Source organism: Protopterus annectens, chromosome 2.part0, assembly GCF_019279795.1.
Source record: "Protopterus annectens isolate FY-2018-M chromosome 2.part0, PAN1.0, whole genome shotgun sequence".
Taxonomy (NCBI): domain Eukaryota; kingdom Metazoa; phylum Chordata; order Ceratodontiformes; family Protopteridae; genus Protopterus; species Protopterus annectens.
The window spans coordinates 1279674879-1279698830 of record NC_056728.1 but is presented as its reverse complement, the minus strand read 5'-3'; positions in this window follow the sequence as shown (position 1 = coordinate 1279698830).

Here is a 23952-nt window from a genome sequence, read left to right as displayed (position 1 = left end):
TATGTCATCAGCAAGGTACAGCACTATAACTGTATAGCCCCATAGGTTCATATGTGTATAACATACTAACAAGGACAATGTTGGCATTCAGCATACTCATGCATCCCTAATCTGTGAGAAGGTCTACTAACCTTCATAAGTGCACCATGGTTTTGATGGAGATGACACATCTAGATATATCCTGTGTCCAGTATCAACCCCGGCAACAGTTATGATTGTTGTGTTCTGCATCCCAATGTGTAACCTTCACACAATATGTGTCACAGCAGATGTGTGCATGACATGCATGGGGGGGCCTGTTTCATGTAGGATATGCTGTCTGTTTTACATACCTGTCTCACCAGCATGTACTATGCATACCACACTGATGTTGGTGGTGTGTAGCACAGGTGACACATGTGTTAGTCCTGTCATGGATACACTGGAGGTACACAGTGGGAACTGACACCTCCCTGTATGGAGCCATAGACATCCCCTGCACAGCATGTTGGAGACAGACTACACATGTACGGTCCTGACATGGACTCCATAGGACATGTTCTCTACAATGTGTATTGGTGTACCTTGGAACCTGTGTGGCTGCTACAGTTGTACAATATGCCTGTGTTGTGACATGGCAAGGGTGCCATTGCACACAATGATACCTGTGATGACTGCCACATTCAGTATACCAGTGCCAGTCTGAGATGTATGTCACAAACCTATCTCCATAGGTTTTACAACAGTAAATGAATCCAGATCTTTCTGACCAGTGACAGTTGAAGGCTACAGTACTCTCTGTGTTCAATTCATACATCCCATGGTTCCATAACATGTTGTAAAATGCTCCTACAAGCTCACACAAATACATGGCTACATTGAGGCTAGCACCACTTCCAATCAGTGCATACAGGACATGCCAAGGTAAACATGTAGTGGAGGTTGGCTGTATGTAGGTGTACACACTTACCTATGTAATGGTACATACTACAGATCACAGTACGTGGTGCATGCAACACACCTCATGTCTGCTGGTACTATCATTTTAGGGCATAGTATGCTTGATGACATATGCAGGTCTTGTTGTGGTCAGTCCTTTGGGGGGCCACATTACCTGCTACAAATAAAACACTGCAAAACCCTACATATATATATATATATATATATATATATATATATATATATATATATATCTAGGCTATCAAGGTTATGCCATATGGATAAATACACATGCACCAAGGGGCTGTAGTGAGATTAGAACCCCTACATATCTAGTCTTAGATACTATAGATCACAGTACTTATCACATGCACCATGGCTTACATCTGATAGTAAGCTGTCAGCTGGTAGTCTGAAGGTGGCTGACATCATCAGGCCTTGTAGAAGAAGGCAGTGTGGAAGCCAGCAGTGACTTACAGGGCCACAAAGTGCATAGATATTGCAGGTGGATAGCCCATGAGGGCATATCTGTTCATTTGCAGAAAGACACACACACACACACACACACACACAAACGCATACACACACACACACGCACACACACACACACACACACACACACACACACACACACACACACACACACACACACACAAACACATTCTGACATGGTCACACACCAAGTGGGATAGAGTGAGATTAAAGCCCTTACCTATCTAGTCCTATACAATATAAATCACAGTATTTATCACACACACCACACATTAAGGCTGGTATATGTTTGATTGCAGGCACAGTAATTGTGCATTACACAAACTAGGCCTGTGTTGACCAGCATCTGTGGCCTGCAGTGTGATATTGCATCATACTGTTATTTGCGTCTAGTATCCTTGCCGCAATGTTACTGTAATTATCCTATGTGTGTACAGTTACCAGTATGGCCATATGTGGCTGCATGCAGTTACATGGGCATACCTGTGGGCAGGGACATGTTGCCTTGTCCATACATGCATTGACAACATTATAGATTACAGCAGCTGCTCACCTGTGTCTGTCTACATGGTGACATCCAGCAGGCACAGGGGTCTGTGGGTATGTGGAATTTGTACTGTTGCACCCTTAGTTTGGATCCTTTTAGTAACAGTATGGCTGTGTGATACTGGATATATTTTCACCATTATTAGGGTATGTTGGACAATACAGACATCCACACACATATTTCTGTATATAACAGGGATGTATATATAACTGTAGCTGCATGTGTGTATGATATGTATATGTGCTATGTAGATATATGGGGGTGTATGTATCATTTTAATATATATATAGCTATATATATATATATATATATATATATATATATATATATATATATATATACATATCTATTTGACACTACATAGCAATAGATATACTATGCATGTGAGATAGAGAGAGATAGTGCCAGACGGATATGTATACATACATCTGTATGTATAGAAATTTATATATAACAGGTAATTTTGATAAAGGGGGAACAGGATTGCGCTCATTTTAACTAAGTGTATGGGCACGCCCAGTGGGACTATCAGTAGTACTAAGGTGACTCCAGTCCACAACTGTCTGTACTCCAGTCTGTGATTTTGTATGTTAGAGACAATAACATCTGCCCCTGTTTCTGCAGCACTGCACTTCACTCAAACTGTCCACAGCATTCCCCAGCTGTGTGCTTTACTTAATCTGTGACTTTGGTTGGTAATGTTATACCACCAACAGACTGACAGTCTGCATACCTCTCAACTGTCCTGATTTCCACAGAATGTCCAGAGTTTTCCTCACATGTTTGGTCTGTTCCTTATAAATTTGTGGTCTTCTGCTGAAGTACTGAATATTAATATTGACATCACTCATTATACTGCTTCTAATGAATATTCACTAAATTTTCCATTTTTTGACATTTTTTTGTGTGACTTTCTAATTAATAGTTCCAATGTCTTTAAATAAATATCATTGTCTTTATGTATTTTTTGTTAAACTTGTGGAGCTTTTCTCCCTGGGCCTCCACTGAAAATGGACATACATCCAGCTGGACTAGCCCGGTCAACAAATGTAAAATAAAATAAATAAATTATACTACTTACAGACAAAGATTTGTGCTTCAGACATTACATCCTTCAGAACATGTGTAATAATGTAACACCTTTACTTCCCGTGACTGTCTAGGTTTATGAGGACAAAATTTGAAATCTCTCCCTATGTTTGGGCCTTTGTTCCCCCAATCTTACTGGCTTTGCCCAGATTTCTTGCATTAAGAGGTATGACAGTCTATGAAAACACCAGCATAGTACCAGCATAGTACCACCTCACATGCAAAAGATGTGAGTAATTCCAGATTAGGACCATCAGCAACATCACCCATGCTACCTTCCCTAGTCCATGAGCTACTCAGGTCAACAGGCAGAGAAGAGTCACTCATCACACAGTCAACACTATAAATATGTACATTGTTATCCTGCATGAGGAGAAACATACAATGGTGTGAGCAATATCTATGTGACAGCCCTGAGATTGCCTGCTCCACTGATGTACCATAGAAGAATTTCTGTTAAAGCAGTTGTATGGATATACTGCTGTGTTGGGGTTGGGGGAACAATGTCACATGATCTGCTGAGATATGCAGTAGTCCATATATCATGTGAGGCCACAGTTTAACATCTCCCTTGAGTGATGAAGTGAAAATTCCAACCATGTGGTCTAGTGACTATTAAGGAATACATACTATTGGACTGGGTATCTGTAGTCCCATGTGGATGTTACATCTGTCCAATTAGTCCACTATATTTCCTTGCATAACAGCAGCAGATCCATACATATGATATATGTCTGATTTATTATAGTAACCCTTACAATTAGTGTGTAGCTTAGAGACTTATCTTGTGAATGCAGCAGCTGAGAGATCTGTAGTTCATGGCTGACTCTGTGTGATGCAAGCAGTACGCAACCAATACTTGGGTAGGTACAAGTTGTGTGGGTTACCTGGCATCAACAGATTTACTATATGTATGTAAGTAGGCATAAGATGTCAGTCCCTAGGGCCCTAGGTTGTCAGTGAATGTGCTATGCATTGTCTCTTAGACAATGCCAGGGTGTACCAGGTATGCCTACGTCTGCCTAAAGGTAAATCATCAGGGGGCTCCTCCTCCGAGTACTCTTGTGAGTGCGGCTGTGGTGACCTAGGCACTGGTGGGGTGCTGTGTATCTCTTCCCTTTGTTGATCCTGCTGCAGCTGTTTCCACAGGATCATATTGTGTAGCATGGCACATACTGTGAACATTTGTGCACATGTGGCTGGAGAATACCGCAGGGCTTTACCAGATATATCGAGGCACCAGATCCATGACTTCAGCAGCCCAAACACATGCTCTATGATGTTCCTAGTTTGTGCGTGTGCTTCATTATGGCATTCTTTGGTGGGTGGGTGTGCATTTCTGATGGGTGTCATCATTCACGGTTCCAGAGCATAGCCAGCATCCCCCAGTAAATGGCAATGTGGGATGTCCCCCCCAGCAAACATCTGGTACAGATGTGATGTGTGCCAGATATGGGAGTCATGATAACTGCCAGGGCTGCCAGCACACACATTCATGGTAATGCCCTGGGCATTGAACACAACCTGGCAGTTGATGAAGTGGTAACCGTTGCGGTTGATGTAGATTCTACCCTGCTCACTGGGTGGTGCCTTGATGTACACTGTACATGAGTGAAATCTATGGCACCCAGTACCTCAGGGTAGTGTGCTACATGGTAGAACTGTTGTATACTGCTGGCCCTCACCTCAGGGGTGAGGGGAAATAAATGTTCTCACTTGCATGTGGTAGCATGGCATTCAGGAACTGGTTGAGTACTCTGGATGCTGATGCCTGTGAGACATCATCATGTCCATAGTTGGTCTTTGGAATGTACCTGTGAGTATTATCCTAAGGGCTACACATTTTATTTTTTTTTATTTTTATTTTACATTTGTTGACCGGGGTGATCCGACTGGAGATATATCCATTTTCAGCGGAGGCCTGGGGAGAAAAGCTCCAAGACAAAACAACAGTTTTATAACATTAGTAATAGAAAACAGACTTTATACAAATTGATTTATACAAGGATAGAGGATATTTTCATTGGTAAAAGATAATTTCTTGGTTAAGATAGAAAGAGTTGGTAGTTTATTAGTAACGTTGAGGAAACCAATAACAGAAAGAGTTTTAGGTTATCCCAGCTTAATACAGTGGCAGACCCAGTTTAGTGCCAGATGTTCTTTTAGTTTGATTTTAAATGAAGTTAGAGTAGTGAGCAGTGCATCTGCTGGTAGTAGGTTCCAGATTCTGCCAGCAGTGTTAACAAAGAGGAGGTCACCAGCTGCATTACGGGTTTTTATTGTTTGGATTAGTAGTTTTATTTGAGGATCTTAGTAGTCTTGTATTGCAGTAGGTGGTGATGATATTTTTTAGGGCAGGGGTATTCTCAGGATAAAGAAGGATTTTCTTGGCCATAACTATTAGGTTGAACTGGAGAAGGCTGGGAAGCTCAAGCCAGCCCAGTTGTAAGACATTTAAACAATGGTGGGTTCTATAAGGCAAACCAGTGGCAAACCTGGCAATATGATTATAACAGGTGGAAAGTCTGTTAAGAACGGATTTGTTTACATTTGAGAGAAGAGGAGAAGCATATAGAAGAGTAGAGAGTAAATGTGTGCGAGCAATGGTAATCTTGGCAGAAGGGGTTAAGAAGGCTTTTATTCTGTATAGTGACCCAAGTTTTTTGTTGATAGTTTTGATCACTTGGTTCACGTGTAGATCAAATTTTAGGTTATTATCAATAATGACACCCAGAAGTTTGGTTGAGGGTTCAGGGGTAATAATTGTCCCATCCTTTGCTTTTACTGTGGAAGTAAAGGTAAAAGATTTTGGTGTGAGAGTGAATAGTAGCAGTTTGGTTTTTTGGGGATTTAGCAACAATCGATGTTCAGTGAACCAACTTTCTATGATATTAAAGGTGGACTGGGTGGAATATTCCAGCTCATCAGGGGATGTAGCTGAGCAGATCAGGGTAGAGTCGTCTGCATATTGGATGCAGTTAATGTTAGGGATGACAGTGTGGAGGTTGTTAATAAAGATGGAGAAGAGGAGGGGTCCAAGTATGGAGCCTTGTGGGACTCCTAATGTGGTGGGTAGTAGGATGGAGAGCTTATTCTGCCAGATAACAGCCTGTTGACTCCCACCGAGATAAGAGGTAAACCATTGAAGGGCTTTACAGTCAAGCCTATAAGACTGCAGGGTCTGAATCATAAGTTGATGATCCACCATGTCAAAGGCCTTAGAAAGATCCAAAAAGAGGGCTGAAGAAATGTGGTTATTGTTACGGTTGGTATTTATCGCATTGGTAAAGGCTAGGAGGGCAGAGGTAGTACTATGATGTGGGCGAAAACCATGTTGGGTGTCAGCTAGAAGGTGATTCAGGAGTAGGTGATCCATAAGTTGTTTTTGTATGCATTTTTCCATGACTTTTGCGAGTGGAGAAAGTATGGCAATTGGTCTATAGTTAGAAAATTCAGTGGAGGAACCCCCTTTATGTAGTGGGATAACATAAGATATCTTCCAAATGGTGGGAATTTTGGCTTCAGCTATGGTCCGATTGATGAGTATTGAGACTGGATAGGCAATGGCATCAGCTGATATTTGAAGGTAATCAGCAGGAGTTGGTCGGAGAGTGTAGCGGGCTTCAATTTTTTAATTAGTTTGCGAATATAGCTGGTGGGTACTGGTTGGAAACTGAAAGTGGGGTTGTTTAGATGGCTGGCATTATCAAGATTTGGAAAACTAGTGGGTAATTGATTGGCTAGGGTTTGAATAGTTTCAGTAAAGAAGTGGTTAAAACTGTTTGAGACATCCTCAGGGGATTTGTCACAAGTAGTAGTTGGGGTAGGGGTTGTACTTTTTCCAGGGCAAAGGAGATTATTCAGACCAGCCCAAAATTTCTGGGGTTTATTCTGGTAGGCTGTTTGTAGATTATAATAGTACTGTTTTTTATCATTTAGGATGGATCTTTTGGTATCATTCCTAGCTTGTTGATATGTAACATGGTCACTGGGGAGTTTAGTGGACTGCCATTTGGCCCATAGTTTATTTCTATTATTGATTTTTTGATGAGACATTTTAGTTAGCCAAGGTGCATTTTTTGTTTTTGTTCTCTTTAAACAGGCAGGTGCATGGTAGTCCAGGATTTCAAGGAATTTCTTGTTAAAATAATTGACTGCATCATCCAGTGGGAGATGTATGAGCATTGACCAGTTGCAGGACCTAAGTTCCCGCTGAAATTTAGCAGGGTCAAAGTCATTTTTGTTTCTAACTTTTCTCAGTAAGGGTGTCTGCAAGATATTTGATTTTTGTTTAACTATATAGGTGAGAAGGTGGTCACTAAGATCAGCAGGGAGGGTACCAGCTGTATATAGTTGGGGGCTACTATTTGTGAGTACCCAGTCGAGTAGACTATCTTTTATTTTTTATTCTTACCAAGGGTGGGGGGGAGATATGAGTTGAGAGAATGCATGCAGGTTAATGTGTGTAGTAGGTGACTCTGGGGAACATGTGCTCCAGTCTATGTTAACGTCCCCAAACAATAATGACTCTTGGGGATAGTGACTTGAGAGCCAGTGTAGGGTGTCCTCAAGTGTTGGTATATTATAACCTGGAGGGATATACATACAGATGATGTTAATGCATTTTTTTTATTAAGTTGGAGTCTGGTAGCAAGAATTTCTAAGTTGTTAATCATAGGTGGTTGGATAGGATTAATGGCTATGTTTAATTCTGATTTGTAAAGTATTGCTACCCCCCTTCCTTTCCTGGTAGCCAGATCCAACCTGTGTACATTATACCCGGGTGGAACTATTTCATTGTCAGTAGTGCTAGGTTTGAGCCAGGTCTTAGTTAAACAGAGAATCTCAGGGGAGTGGGTTTCCAGTAGGGCGTGTAGTTCATGTACTTTATTATTAATACTCCTAATATTGAGGTGACAGACCAGGAGAGAGTTAGCTAGTCTACTGTTTAGAGTTGTGTAGTTTACGTTACATGAAGTAGGGTTGTCTTTATTAGATGTGGCAGGGCCTGGGTTGGGGTGGATATCCCCACTGAGGGTGAGACTAGGACTGTACCTTGAGAGGAGCTTCAGAAGTTTGTTTAAGAGCTTATGGTAATGCTTAGAACTAGAGCTAGTGGGCCTAGGTTTAGTACAATGGAAGTGAGAGCAGGACTTTGAGTATGACTCTATAATATTAGCATGACTTAAGGAGGATTGTTGTACAGATAGAGTAACAGTGTGGCCTTTTGGGTACTGACAGCCCGTGAGTGTTTGGTACTCGTAGAGGGTGAGTACATAGGTGATTAGTAGGAAACGAAATAAGGGATGAAATAACATAGTGAGAGAGAGGTGTATGGTCTATAGGATTTAAATTTCCTAGACTGAGTATAGGGGATAAAGAAGGCAGATAAAATGTAGTAGAGAAGACAAGAAAGTAAACAAGAGCAGATGTGCTGAGTGGGAGGGTCAGAGTAAGGTGGGTGTAGCCATATGGATCACCTGATAGGTTATTGTAATAGGGGTGTAGTACCGCCTAGATAAATTTAGATGTAGTAGGGGCGGGTGAGATTTGGGGGCAGGGAGGGAGTGGAGGCTAACACCAGCTACAGGTATGTACTTAGTAACTATCCTCTGTTTTATTAGCTGTGGGGGAGAAATTAAAAGTACCAGGGAGAATGTAATTTAGTCAGTGTTTTTTACTCTGTTGACTACTTTTTATTTGGCTTGTAAGAATGGATAAAGGGGGCAGTCTAAGCGTGCTTGTTTTAACATTAAGCAAGTAAAAGTTTGCTAATAACCTTTGGCAATTGCTAGTAGAACACTCAGGCATGCCACATGCACGAAACAAAGTCACCGGGTATTTCCTTCTTGAAGAGGATTCAGTATATTACTGTATTTTAGGGGACTACCTAGAAATTAAAGCAGATCTAGAGTGAGAATTGTTTGATAATTAGACCGACCACTGTTCAAGCTGGCATTTAACATCCATTTCAAACACACAAGCAGACTTATCAGGAAACACCATTTAAGATTCTATTTTTCCAAACAGTTCAAAGCAGCAATCTGTATATACTATTTTATACTTGCAGCAGATTGCAATTCAGCTCCTAATACATAGTTCGCTGAAATTAAACAAACATAGTAAGCATACTTTAAACCTGGTTTGTACACTCTACTGAGTAGATATTCAACTTTGCTGCGAAGGCAGTTATGTCGCAAACCACTAAACAACAGATATCTTTACAATAAGCATAGATCTTGCAAGATAGTACACATTTACCGCTAACTCAATATCTTGTGCTGAATTCTAATCCTGAGACAAATAACAGCTTTACAGTTTAATTAGTACAAACAGATAACGTACCAGGAGAGTAGCTGCAGGCTGCCGACTGGGTCAGGAAGCACCGGGAGTTTGAAAATGGCGGTATCTGAGGTGTACTTGTAAACTCACTTACATCAGTAAATGGGGAGGAGTTAACAGGCTAACATATCATTGTGTCCACTGGGATGGGTTCCCCTCTGTTGGCTCTGGGTCTGAGTTGAGGGTGGCAGAACTCAGTGAGTTCTTGTAGTATGTCCCTGTCCACCCTGTAGTGCTCTACAATCTCCAGCTCATGTAGCTCCTGGAAGGTTACACTGGGCCTGAACACTCTTCTCCTTCTCTGCCTAGGCCTGTTGTCAGCAGCACCAGCAGCAGCATTGACTTTGGCTCTCTTAAAGGATGGCAAGTCATCTTGAGACTAAACTATGTGGCCAAGGAAAGTCGCATTACCTAGAATTTGTTTATTTTCTTTTTATTTATGAAGGAAACTACTAATATGTATTTTCCAGGCATGTGATCAGCTGCAGGGGTTGAACAAGTGAATATCCATTTTATGGAAGACCACTAATTTATTTTCAGATATAAAAACTCTACCACCCCCACCCTACATACAAATAGATGCTGCTGTTTCAGTTTCTATTCTTAATCTTATCTGTTGCTGTTCAATATGTCAGTTTTGAATGCTTATTTAAAGTATTTTGGTTTTCTTAATTTCAAATACATATTTAAACTGTTTCTGTTTGTATTTACACTGGGGCTTGTTGGAGTGTTTGAGTAAAAGCTAGATCTAACTGCTTGCAATAGTGAAAAAGAAGAAGAAGACCAAGTAGAATGGAAGAGAAAAAGATGGTAGCAGGTAATGATGCTAACCTAAGTAGGTAAACCATACAGAGGAGTAAATAGGAAGTTTAAAGTGCTCAGGATATGGTATCGGACCAGAAATGTAACAAGAGTACAGCGGGCAGTAAGGAAATACTGTGCAGGTTATCAGAAAAGGGAGATGTTCAGTGTGGAGTAGTCAGACGTTCTAAAAAGATTATAAATGTTGAGCATAGCCTACAGGGATGATTATGAGCACAGCTACAAATGTGACATTTTAGAATCTAAGCACAATCCTAGCACTGATAAGATGGAAAATGTTGGCATTTGTTAAAGTGTTAGGAAGACATCATAAAGGACTGAAGAAAAAGGAAACTCTTCCACATCAAGTTTCTATTCATTCTCAGTAAAACTAATATACAACTGTATTCTTGCCTCTACAAAATAAAATAAAAAATACATCTGATACCCTGAAGTAGGAAAACAAAGCACGTTTATTATTACATTAAGCGCTTCTATCTCAAATGAGAGACTTCATCAGAATACAAACATACCAATTAACCACCTTTAAATATAAATTAAAACCAATGACATCACAAACCCTGTAATCATGTTAAAGAAACACAGTCCTTCTTGCCTCTGCAAACATGGCATAGTAAACCACCAATGACATTGGTTAGGGCAAGGTGTTAGCACTTAAGTATCCAAAAATTCATCAAACGCATAGCTGCACTGATACTGGACACGTAACTGATACTTTCTTTGTAGACTTTCAAAAAAATATTTGATAGTGTAAAGCAATTCCTTACCAATAAATCAACTAGTCACTGCAGTACTACTCAACACAGCAACCTGGTGAAAAGAAGTCGCTATCTACATGAAATTATTTCCACTGACACCCATCCTGGCTATGACTGCTCTAATTAAACTCCTGCCAAAGCAAACAAACCAAAAAAATACCTATCAATTCCATCCAATAGCCATCCTACCAATTCTTGACAAACCTCTTGAAAAGGTAGTCTATACCCAACTCTCCCTCCATATCCAGCAGTATCACCTGCTCTTTTCCAAACAACATGGATTCTGGCCTGGATGAAGTACTGTGACAGCACTTTGGTCCCTCACTGATGGCATCCTGCTCCTCGGTTTAACATCTTTCTTATTGACAGACACTTCAGAGTGAAAATAGGATCCTCCCAATCCAAATCTGCATCAGTTACCAAAATGAACCACAAGGATCCAGTCTTGTTCCCCTCCTTTTCTCCATATTCATTAACAAATTTCCTTGTGACCTCCCCTATCTCCCAGTTGTCTTTCATGATGATGACATGGTCATTTACCGATCAGGTCACTCTCATACCAGCATTCAGTGCAACTCCAGTCAGACTTACATGAGCTCCACCAATGACTCACAAACTATAAACAACTTCTCAATCCCCATCAAGACCAAAATTATCCTTTTTGGAACTCCACAGAAAATTTGCCAACCACCTAAATCTTTAACTATCTTTGACCTGCAAAACCATTCCATAGAAACAACCTCCACTTTCAAATATCCAGGTTTATGCTTTGATCAATCACTAAACTTTCACTTCTATATAAACAAAGTGAGAGCCAAAATAAACTCCCTCCTCTTCTGGGCCAAAAAGATCTTACCTTTTCTATCCCAAACAGCCAAAGCAGCCATTGGCAAAGGAGTTCTCCTTTCTCGGCTTCAATATGGGCTCACAATTTTTGCTTCTGCCTCCAAGAAAAACATTGCCACACTCTAGAGTATATCTAACAGCACCTGCTGATACATTACAAACTCACATTCCTGTGAGTGTCACTGTATCACCATAGAAAAAGCCAAATAGCTACCCATAAAACAAAAATCTAACATACTTTTAGGATCCCAACTCTACAAACTACTCCATCTCCACTCACTTACTGCCCTTGCAGCTAGACTTCAGAAATAAACATCATCATACAACTCAGACACCAGTCACATAGCCACACCAACAATCATTACCCCAAGAAAAAAACTCTACAGCACTGCACACGCTTTCTCCTCTCAGGTACCTACTCTTTGGCAAGCTCTCCCCATCGACATTATGGAAATCAAGACTTATTCCAAATTTAGAATGCAACTCAAAAAGCACTTCTTTAATCTAAGCCAAATGCTCCTTCTTCAACACAGAACATATCTCCTAACTCACCAACAATTGACCCACTTTAGAAACTAATGTATATATTGTACATTACACCATGCTTGATTGTACATTGCACTGTGCTTGTTCACTGGAATGTATATATACACAGCTTCTTTATGTAATTAGTCTGAGCTATTCTGTTATTGCTTGCATTTCTGTATTTTTTGTTTGTGAAATGTTTTGTATTTCACCTGGCCTGAGCCTGAAGTTGGTCAATATTGATCAGTGCAATACCCTGGTAAACAAATATAAATAAATAAATAAAAACTGTCTCACAGAATGTGTTATTCATAATAAGCAAACATGGTTCAAGAGAATAAATGCAAGCCAAAGATAAACCATAAGATTCCCTCCTGGGATTGCTTTCATACTCTTAATGATTTTACAACCTCCCTACACAGCATTCAGTGTTACCCCTGTTACATATTACCCACCTTTTTACACATTCATTCAACAATCTTACAATCTTCCTGCTCAGCCTTTAATACCACACTCATCACACATGCCTCATTGTCCTTTAATGTTGGTAGTCAAGTATACAATATAGAGATAATTGCAAAAAGTTTTCTATAACGTCTGTCAATTTACATTTCCAATGACCAAACAATTAATGCATTAAAACATTATAGCCCCTCAGAAACTTAAATATGCCACCATGCTTGTAAATTAAAACAATACCGTAGTATTCAGTTAATGTTTATCCTTAAATTTCATTACCAAATTGTAATACAATATATGCAACCAACACATGTATGGAAGCCTGTCTTGGCCATTACCCTCTGCCTTTGACACTTTATTGCAGGGCTGTTCTTATGCAACAAAGCATATGCATTTGATAAACAATTGAAGTGCTGCTTACATTTATTTTTTTCTTGATGTTCTGATTATATCACATAAATGTTTATCCCTTCTTATTGCTGTTACACAGATCAGGCACCATTTCTTCTCTGCACTCACGGTAATCAGACTCGTGTAAAATGGCTCGTGTTGCTACAGTATATGCAGTTTAGTCCCCTTTACCTTTGTTATTACTTGCTGCATCATCTTATTAAGCAAATGAAATGTACCTCATGACATCCAATTATAATCTTCATGTTGTGATAATATATATAAGAAAATTCAGTTGCTCTAAGAATATACAGCGGTTTCTTTCATTTGTGGCTTTAATATGACTAGTCTGGTATTGTCTTTGTTTAATAATATGCACTAAACTGATAAATGGTTGCTTCTCATAGTGTGACTCATATACTTCCAACAAGATTGACTTGTGAACAAAGCATAAAATGCATGTATGACTATAAACAGGAAAAGCAGAAAGACAGGGAGACATTAAATCAGATCAACTGATTGCTTATACAGAATCACAAAAATGTGATCGTAACTGTCATCAAATCTTGCTCTCCAGGGATGTCTTAAACGGTGTCCGTCTGTATCTCACACCATTTGTATTTCTGTGACACAATTAAAGAATACAGGTGTCTTCAGAAAAATCCATGCTAATTCTAAACCCTTTATTCTGTTTACTAAGTGTATAATTTATAAATGCCCTTAATCTGAGGATTTTTGTTCATGATTATTTAAAATGTTCCTGATTCTTGAAGGACAGTGTTCAGAAGTAAGACTGGAATAGAGGACACCTCATCACTGATTGTACAAGGAGGTATTTTTAAAAGCATTTTGACTGCCATCTAAATATGCATACAAAATCCTTATTTATGTTTCGCTGTACAGATGTGATTATATTTTAGCACAGAAAGACTATGTACAATAATAGCAAACCTGATATTCCATGATATGTGTACCATTCTAAAGCATGATTTCTGCAGTGTAGGGTGCATATAGCATGTGATGCATTTCCCACTCAGCTATAATAAGTTATCCTACCACAAAATGCCGTAATATGCATTTTTGATTAAATACTGCAGTGAGTGTGGTCATCACTCATATACATACATCACAGTGGAGTTCTGGATCTGGTTAGTAGAAAGGTTATAGCCTGTATCTTAATACAGAAACTAATATGAATGAAAAACAATCAAGCATCAGTACTTTTTTCTCTGGACAGTAGGAGACTTAGTACAAAAGAGGTCCTGCTAAAGAAATTAACTACTCAATCCTATCATCTGCTGAGAAAAGGTGACTGTTTCAAGATACCATGACGTAAAATTAAAAAAAAAGTCTTGCAAAAGGAATTTTATCTCATTTATGGTGTACATCTTTCAACAGCAGAATCTTCTTTTTATTTCTTTGGAGCGTGTGAAATCTAAACATCCTTATTAAATTCCCTTTCCATGCTGAATGCACTATAATATCCATGTAGCAAACACTATATTATTCTTCTACAACTATAATGTGAAGAACAACATCTTAACAGCTCCAATGTTCTACCAAGGCAACAAAACACAATAAAGGCAGGGGGAAAATCAAGTCATAGGGCTTTGACAAAGATTTCATACTTGTTCTGCAGGTAGCTGACACTGCAAACCGCTTTAGTATTCAGACATTTTGTAGCACCCAAGTCAAAACATTTCCACTGGGTTTTCTGCATTTACCTCCATTTTTCTACTACAGTTACCCTGAAACAACAGCCAAGTTTGAATTAGAAATACCTAAAACTAAAGTTTACAGTGAAGGTTCCATCAATATAGGTGTGTGTGTGTGCGTGTGTGTGCGTGTGTGTGCATGTGTCTGCACGTGTGTGCGCGTGTGTGTAGAAACAGAAAGAGAGAGAGAAGAGAGACAGATAGACATATTGATATACAGAAAGGGGAGGGCAGTATGTGCCCACATTCCAAGGAAGACAGCAAATTTATGAGTGCATTTTATTGATTCTTTAATATTGTATATATACCCACAGAAAAAATTTCCCATTCATCAGAAATCCAGAAAAAGTGTTCACTATTATCAACCTCATGTTGCTCAGAGGCAGGTTAGAAAAAAGGTATGTCTACCAGGAATGCAGTTTGTGCTATCTTCACAGGCGGTCCTTCCTGCAGCCTGTCAGAATAGCTGACCTCATCATCGCAGTAGCTTTGACATCCTTCTCCGAGAGAAAAACTGTTGTGTATCTTATCTTACAATAGCAGAGCCCTCCTCTACATTTCATCATGATTTTCCTGTAAAATTGCCTCCATTTAACAGGATTACGTTAATCTCATCATGACCTCATCATCGCAGTAGCTTTGACATCCTTCTCCGAGAGAAAAAACTGTTGTGTATCTTATCTTACAATAGCAGAGCCCTCCTTTACATTTCATCATGATTTTCCTGTAAAATTGCCTCCATTTAACAGGATTACGTCACAAACAACACCTACTGACACAGGCTTGTTAACTGACCAGAAAGAATGAATATTTTAGATAAAAGGCATAATAGCTGCTAAAGCTTCTTATGTTGTAATATGCAATTCAAGTCTAAGCAATGAGGCCAGGTGTTGACACAGAATGATCTGCTCTGCGAATATTGACATCTGCCAATCGCAGTGTCTTGGGATATTTTTGGTATGCTTTCTACAGTTTAGCTTGGTAAACAGCGCAGCAGATGTTGATTATTTACAGTTCACTTACATTTAATCTGTATTACATGCTTGTTTGGGTTCTAAAATTGGCAGTGCTTATCTCTCTGGGCTTTTTATATAGGAAACAAGGGCATTCCATGCTTAATACCTAATGAGATTTCATACTTGCTTATCTCTTATTTATAATAGAAAATGATTTGCCCTAAAGTCTATTATAGGAATGCAGACTATACCTGTTGTGTTTACTTTACTCTGTTTTGGCACATTTACACAGAAATTTCAGAATATATGTGACAAATGAGGAGTATTGATTTATTTCAAATCTAATTGTAGAGGTCTGAAAGGCAATCCTATTAGTTTATTTAGTAACTCTACCTAGGTTAAAAGTACGTTGACAGTCTAGAGGTCAGAGTTTCTCATAGTAGGATTAGCACCTTAATCAAAGGAAAAAAATATCAAGACAACTGTTAAAATTTTCTGAGCCTATCATAACTAAAGGGTATCATAAAAATACATAAACAGAGGAAATGGTGCAAATTTACCTTGCATAGCATCATGCTTCCTTACAGGTATCCAGGCATAAAAATAATTTAATTTATTCTTTTGTTGACCTGTTAAGTGAACTGGTCATCCTGGACCCTCTTCAGTGATGACCTGAGCCACAAGGGCAAGGGCAGATGGAATAATGTATGTATACGTCAGAGTAGCCAACCAGCATGTTTTGGAAAGGGGATCACATTAGCTGGAGAAAAATAAAAACACACAGAAACGGAGAGAACATGCAAAGTCTATACAGGCAGTGAGTGGACATCAGAACTGAACCCCAGTCTTTGTAACTGTGAGACAGAAATCCTAACCACTGAAATATTTTGCTGCACATGAAATGCGTTGCAGCACATCATTTAAGCAAAGCTCTGGAATGGCAAAATGTGCTGTATTAACATAACATACAGATCTTACAGGAATAAATCATCTTGCATTTTCATGTGACCCAGTAAACCAACAGTATTTTCAGGATAATTTGTCCTCACTTGCTGTGAATATAGATCCTTACTATTCTCATCTGACAACCATCAATGCTGTAAACTCAACATATTACCTCAATAAAATCAGTAGTAAAAATACCAGTGCACAAAGAAGCATTGACGTGCCCCTGATACGTATAGAGCACTAAAAGTTATTATCTCTCTTTATCTCAAAGCATATCTGTCCATCCTTTTATTTGTCTGCCTATCTGTCATTTGTCTACTAGTGTGTTTCCACTGGCTCTAAGTATAGATGAAATGTAACCCAACCAGCACCAACCTGTCAAATTTTAACACATAAATTTTACAATCTGTGGACAGTAATCCCAGTGTAATTATAAGATAATAGCAATACTAATGTTCCTGTAAGTATTGCCACTCTTTGTGTATGTTTCTCACTACATTTGCATGATCATAGAGATTATAAATACAGTTTCTCACACAGAGGGTGCAGGATGGCCTGTTTCCCTACAAAAATGAGTGATTTTTTTTTTTTTGTGGCAAGCTATCTAATGAATTGATTGTGATTCATCAGTGAATTGGCTTTAGATGTCAGGCCACCATGATACAGTAACTGTCAATATTTTTAAAGACAGTCGCCACAGATTCTAGGTCCTCTAGCAGCCGGAGGAACCACATAAATTAATTGATTTTTAGTGGCATCTCACTCTAAATGTGGTTGATTTAAGCAATAATCGACAACATGGTGTGGTATATTGAAGATGTACCCACGCTTGGTGTGGTTTAATCATGAGGGCAAAGCCTGAGTGATTAAACAAAGACAACCTTGGGTAAATCTTCAATATACCACAACCACGGAGTCGGTTATTGCTATTATACAATGACATTATTTAAGAAAAAAGATAGTTACTTTTCTTAAATAATGTCTTTGTATAATGGTGGATTGCTGTTCTTCCGCCAGTTATGGTATACTGCTTCTGCGTTTTTATGTACTGAGCATGCATATGGAACTTGCATTCTCACGCATACCCAGTACATCAATGTTTTGAAACGGAAGCAATGGAGAAAAGAAAGTCTCCGTTTTCTCTCTTTTTTTTTATTGTAAAAAAAAAGGTTTGGGGCAGTTTATACCAATGGAAAGAAGTCCGAGTAACTGGACCTTTTTCCATTGGTATATTGTGGGATTTACAATGGGCACGCTGGTTGGGCTGGCCAATCAACGTGCACGTTTTCCAATATTAATAGGGAGACATTGTATAATATAGCAATAACCCACGCCTGGGTGTGGGTATTGCTGGATTTACCCACGGTTGGCGAGGTTTGGTCACAAGGGCGAAGCCCGAGTGGCCAAACAAAGCCAACCGTGGGTAAATCCAGCATTACCCACACCCAGAAGTGGGTTATTGCTATTATACAATGACATTATTTAAGAAAAAAATTATTACTTTTCTTAAATAATGGCATTGTATAATGCCTCCTTGCTGCCCTTCCACAGCTGTTTGGTATTCTGCGGCGGTTCTGATGTACTGCGCATGCGTATGCCTACGCAGTACATCAGAGCTGTGGGCAAAAGCAACGGAGAAAGCAAGATCTCCATTGCTTTTTACAAACTGTTTCGCTATGTTAAATGGGTTTAACATAGCGAGACAGCTTTAAAAAAACAACGGAGAATCTCCGTTGCTTTTTTAAAGCTGTCTCGCTATGTTAAATCCATTTAACATAGCGAGACAGTTTTGAAAAAAAAAAACGGAGAAAGCAAGATCTCCGTTGCTTTTTACAAACTCTCGCTACGTTAAATGGGTTTATCATAACGAGACAGCTTTAAATAAAACAACGGAGAATCTCCGTTGCTTTTTTTAAAGCTGTCTCTCTATGTTAAACTCGTTTAACATAGCAAGACAGTGTGAAGCAACGGAGATGTTGCGTTCACCGTTGCTGTAAAAAAAGAGTTATAGTAATGGAAAAAGCCCAGGTGACCGGACCTTTTTCCATTACTATAACTCTGATTTACAACGTGCACGCTGATCAATCAGCACACACGTTTTTGAATATTAATGGGGGGGGGTCATTGTATAATTTGCAGTAATTCACAGTTCAGTTTTTAGAATGCTTGTGGAAAGTTTTTATACCCATGGAATCCTACTTGTTTGTTTAAATTATTTTTTCAGTTATTCTATCTGCTTCGCTTTATTTGTGAGTGTTGCATGACTGAGCCCTTAATATCCTTTATCAAAGTGTTGTCTGATCAGGATTTATCTGCTTCAAAAATTGTTTTACCACCAAAAGAAAACCTGCAAGTAATTTTTGAGAGTTAGGCATCAATTTTCTCTAATTTTAGATTAATTATATTAATCTTTAATGTTCTTTCTAACAGTTCAGGATTTTTTCCTGGGAAGAGGAGGAGGTGGCAACTGTTGTCTGTAGTTGACTGCACACAGAGGGAAGCTGTCTTTCACAGCAATTAGCTGAGGGTTACTCCCAAAGTAGCATTGTCTACCTATTTATCTATCCACCTGAGCTTACTTTATTTCTCCTTACCTAAAATCAAGAGCACTGAAGTAAAACATGGATATAGGTTCAGGAAATATAAAGAAGAGCAGGAGAGAAATACAGAGCCAGTCTATATAAATGTTTTAGCCATCCTACAGGAAGGTTTGTCCCAAATAAATAACTGGTGTCAAAATCGTGATATGAAACTAAATGCCAAAAATGCATTATTGTATCCTTTAGTAAATCATCTGCTTCAGGGAAATACCATGTTGACAATATGCCCCTAGGAGTTGACCCAGTTATTCAGGATTTGGGAACTTATGTTGACACCGGTGACCTAACTTTTAACGAGCATGGGTTTATTGTTGTAAGAAAGTAATGCTATATTGCATAGCTTAAACAAAGGGATTGTGTCTAGAGAAGGAGATGTCATTGTCCCTCTTTACTCAGTCCTCATTAGGTCACACATTGAATATATTGCCCCCTTTGGTATATGTCACTCATCACTCTCTAACATAGATAACAAGCAGACGGGGTATTTCGTTTAGATGCTTTAATACATACAAACACATCAGGATGGATAGCAGCATCATAAAATATAAACAAACTGATTAACAGACAGACCTTACAGACATTTATACTCCTTGAAGGCAGTTGCCGAAGCGCTAGAGGTGCAATAAACTGGTGTTTTAAGTGGATTCTTTGTCTGTGGTCTTCAGTTTTATCTTTTCTTTTTGGTTCATGCAGACCTTACAGGCATGCATGCTTACATCTCAACAGCTTACTACAAAATGGCAGTCAGGCTCACACATGCTCAGTATTTATACACTTGTACAAGCCCTTGGATAGCTTTTTAAAGGTACATGCACACACACAGTGATCTACACCCTCCCTCTTACAAAGATTGCCCTTAGTAAAAAAATGGAGTTAGACATGCATTACCGTAGACATTAGAAACAAACACAATGTTCATGTCCAAGTTACTGTGTATCTATTACATGGTCTGGAAAAATGACCGGATCTGGTAACATAACAATCTGAACTGCATTTAGCAACACGGACAGTCTTCTGTGAACAACTCATATCAAGACTTTCTGGTTTTGTCACAAGACTTGGAATATTCTCTGGAACTTCCTCTGGAACTGGAACACTCTGAGACAAAGAGTCTTTCTCAGAGGCTATTTGCTGTGGCATAGGCTTGGATACCAGCATCAAATGTTTCCAATTCTGCCTAAACTCTGCTCCTTGTGATTCCACAATGTATGATCTCAGCTCTGAGCAAATATTCTTCACGACACCGATCATAACCTTTGGACATTTTCATCCTTACCACTTCTCCTTCTCGTAATGGATTGAGTGGTTTTCTGGTCTTATCATAGTAGGACTTCTGGGTTAAACACTTCTTGGTTTTCAGTGACCTGTTATTCTTAACACATGGAACCAGCAATTGACTACTAATTGTAATGTGGTTCTGGTTTGTCTCGACAGAAGTTTCTGAGTAGGTAAACAAGATGTTTATCATGAGGAATGTTTCTGAGATGCAAGAGAGTCAGGAAAATATTACTTTTATCTTGTTATGACTTCTCTAGTAACTGTTTTGTACTTTGAACTGCACGATCTGCCAAACCATTTGACTGCAGGTACTCTGGGCTACTCATGACATGAGTAAAGTCCCACTCTTAGGCAAATCTTTTGAACTGTTGCCTTGTAAACTGTGTGCCATTTTCAAAAATAACTTTGTGTGGACCACCATGGACTGCAAAATGACACTTCAGTTTAGTAATGACAGTACTGGAAGCTAAGTTAGGAAGTAAATCTCGAACCAACTGGAATAAGAGTCTACTAGCACCAAGTAATGTTGACCATTCCACTCGTAAATGTCAGTGGCTACTGTCGACCAAGGTAGTTCAGGAATCTGGTTTAGCTGAAGTGGTTCCTTCTGTTGATGTTGCTACAAGAAGTCATGTAACAAGTTACATTTCTTTCTAGAAGCAGTTGAATTAAGGACCTCATGAATGTTAGTGCATATCCACAGTATCTGGACTGTTTTAGAGAACACCCTGAAGAGCATTCAAATGTTACATGATGTCAAAAGTGAAGAAATAGGTTTGTAAAACCAAATGCTTATATTTCTTTTTAAGAAATTATGTCTTTAGAAGTGCAGGTGTATAGGCTGTAGTTAGAGAAATCACCAAGGTACAACCACCAAGGACTCTCTTGCTGCAAGATAGTTTAGCAGAAAAAGTGTATTCTCTGGATCCATAAATTTGACTGCATTCCTTACTGTAAGTAGAATAATAGGAAGGCTGAAAATATGGTAATATGCTACATTGATAGCTATTAGAGTGAAGCTCGGGAAATATTGTGAGTTCACAAAGCAACTTGCCATCTATTTACCATTTCCTTTTTATAAGGGCACAAGGCCCTAGAGAGACTATGAATGACTATACTGGGGAGCTAAAGCATTGATCCAAAGACCGTAAATTTAGTAGCTTGCCTGATTCATTCATGTATGTATTTACCTACATTCATTAAATAGGCTGGAGGACTGATCAAAGGAAAGCATTTATCATAAGCTGAGCCAACAGTCACAATTTAATCAAACATTTAACATCAATAGCAAATGACTTAGAAAAGAACAAAAATACATATCTAAGTAAATTTTCACACAGCATAATGCCTAACAACAATACTCATGACAAAAAAGGTTACATCAAATAGTCAAGTCTGCCAAAAATATCATTGGTGCTAGCTTGCCCTCCTTACAGGACCTGTACTATTCCAGAGTCATGAAAAGGGCAGGGAAAATCATCACCGGCCCTTCACACCTAAGCCACCATCTTTTTGAACTATTGCCATCAGCCTGGCATTGTAGATTAATAACCAAAACAAGCAGATATAAGAACAGTTTTTTTCTACAGGCCATCAAGTTCATAAACAGTTAACTCAGCATATTAGGTTGGGGTATTCTTTTTCCCAAGCCTCCGAGGATTCTGCAGTATTGCTTACATATTGTTAATACTTGTTTCTTTTAGAATTTATTTCAGTATTTCTTGCACTGAGTTGCACTTTGAACACTGTATGTACATGCATATGCATATTTACTTTTTTGTCTTGTTCTTAAAAGTTGCATGCATGTTGTTTGTCTTGTTTTTAATAGCTGTATGTATGTCATTTATGTAATTCATACTTGGAGACTCACTGAAACTGGAGTCAAATTCCTTGTATGCGTGCATACTTGACCAATAAATGTGATTCTCATTCTGATTAAAAGCATCAATGCTTTTGAGTAAAATCATATTTGGCAACATCTGCAGAGTACTGTTTCTGTAACAGTATATATATATATATATATATATATATATATATATACACACACACACACACATTACTTCGACTTACAAAAGTACGACCCAACTAACGTGAAAGTGCACTTCAGCGAAAGCCGATTCACTGAGGCACGATACAGTGGTGTTAAGGAAATATATCCTTTTCCCCACTGTAGTGTGATTTCAGAGTTGGTATATTTAAGTAGTGGGGGTGTAGGAGGTGCAGCCCCTCACATGGGGGGTACAGGGGGGCAGCCCCCCCTGCTTCCCCCACACCCTCGCTACTTAAATATATCAACTCTGAGATTGCACTACAGTGGGGAAAAGGATATTTTTCCATATCCCCACTGTATTGTGCTTCAGTGAATCGGCTTTCGCGAAAGTGCACTTTGGTTTTGCAGAAGTGGTGTCATACTTTTCTTGTTCGAAATAATGTAATTTTGAGCATAAAGTAGACCCATATATATATATATATATATATATATATATATATATATATATATATATATATATGTGTGTGTGTGTGTGTGTGTGTGTGTGTGTGTGTGTGTGTGTGTGTGTGTGTGTGTGTGTGTGTGTGTGTGTGTGTGTGTGTGTGTGTGTGTTGAAAGGCTGGAAGAGTTAGCTAACCATTCTTATAACAGCAAGTTTAAGTTACTATTAAATAGCCATTCAGATGCTTTCTGAAGCAAAAATAACTAATTGTGGTTCTAATGTCTTCTGACAATGCAGTCCATCTAGTACAGCCAATCTTAGAAAAGTAAAAAGCAGCTCCATGGGTAGAAACACTCAGTCCAGGAATCACAGATGTGATACAACCAGAAATAAATTGAAGTTAAATAACTTTAATGTATAAAAACAGAAAAATTAATCAATCTTAGAAAAGGATATTTTACCTATTGCCAGATTAAATTATAGTGATTGTCTGTGTAATGTGATATGGTCTGTGTAGTGTGATACCTTCATGATTGTACAAGGAATAGGATATGATTTTACCTTTAAGTACTGTATATAGAGGTGAGCAGTGGTTGTTATTGTGCATTTTGAAAACAAAAGTGTTTAAAAGAAAGGTAGGACTGCTTGTGATGGGCAACCAGTTAGTTTTGCATATTGTTAACAAAGATGTCCTCTGTTCCTATCTATTTGGATAAGGGATAGCATTTTTTTCAGCTGCTTGTACAAGAAAAGTGTTATGTGGGCAGTTTAATGAGATAATATATAAAGAATATCATATCCTTGTTGCAGTGGTTTTGTTGTTTCCCTAATGAAG